Source organism: Habropoda laboriosa, unplaced genomic scaffold, assembly GCF_001263275.1.
Source record: "Habropoda laboriosa isolate 0110345459 unplaced genomic scaffold, ASM126327v1 scaffold2, whole genome shotgun sequence".
In the NCBI taxonomy this organism is placed as follows: Eukaryota; Metazoa; Arthropoda; class Insecta; order Hymenoptera; family Apidae; genus Habropoda; species Habropoda laboriosa.
The window spans coordinates 1,709,903-1,710,763 of record NW_017100190.1 but is presented as its reverse complement, the minus strand read 5'-3'; the positions used below and the strand labels follow the sequence as shown (position 1 = coordinate 1,710,763).

At 37.5% G+C, this 861-nt stretch overlaps 1 protein-coding gene across 1 annotated transcript in view; it reads right to left on the bottom strand.

Moving 5' to 3' along the window:
- Nucleotides 1-861, bottom strand: part of LOC108579947 (flocculation protein FLO11) — an 80,762-nt gene that overhangs the window by 17,002 nt on the left and 62,899 nt on the right. The window lies entirely within an intron of this gene.

The following is an 861-nucleotide window of genomic DNA, read 5'->3' as shown; positions in this document are numbered from 1 at the left end:
ATGCTTTTGGATCGAGAACGGGTGGTCTAGAGAGATGTGTTCATTTTTATCTAAAGATGTTCGAGGTTTTTCCTTTTTTCTTACACATATACTCCGTTACAACATTACACTACGATATTAATTATGGTTGGCGTTCGTAAAACAAACAACACAAAAGAAATAATAAGAAGAAGATGAAACACCTTCGTCAGGTGTTTAATAAATATATATATATATATGTCATTCGATCGATACATAATTACGTTCGACATCGAACGATTTCTAATAAACAGGGGGATTAAAAAAGACTTGCGTTCTGTTAGGCTACTCTCGCGATTTTACGGAGGGCGTTCGGGAACAAAATAGGGGGGAAAAAAGTCGGGTTTGGGGTGTGGGGGTGGGGGGACAACATGTCGCAAAAGTTTCTGCACGGACACTCAATATATAGGGCTACTTGGTTACTATATAGATGTGGACTTCAAAGGCAGAGACAGAGAGATAGAAACGATTAAACAGGAGTGTTCATGCATCTGCCTAAAACATTAACGACCACTCGGCAGTTAACGTGTCTTGACACACACCGCTCAAAGAATCGAAAGAATCCAATGGAAAGTAGAATCGAACACGTTGATCTAATTAATAATCGATCTTTGGTAGATGACAAAGAATAAAGAGAAAAGATTTTTCTTCTTCTAATGCGTACATCTTAAAAGCGGTGAATGTCTGTTGCAACACGATTCGAACAGGGTAGATACGGTTAGGTATGACGTAACGGTATATGGCTTTTGGGACCCACAAGAGCAAACAGCAGTCCAAAATCGCATAAATTATAAATAATAATATAAAGACTTCTATCCAATCAAATTCAATGATAAATATATA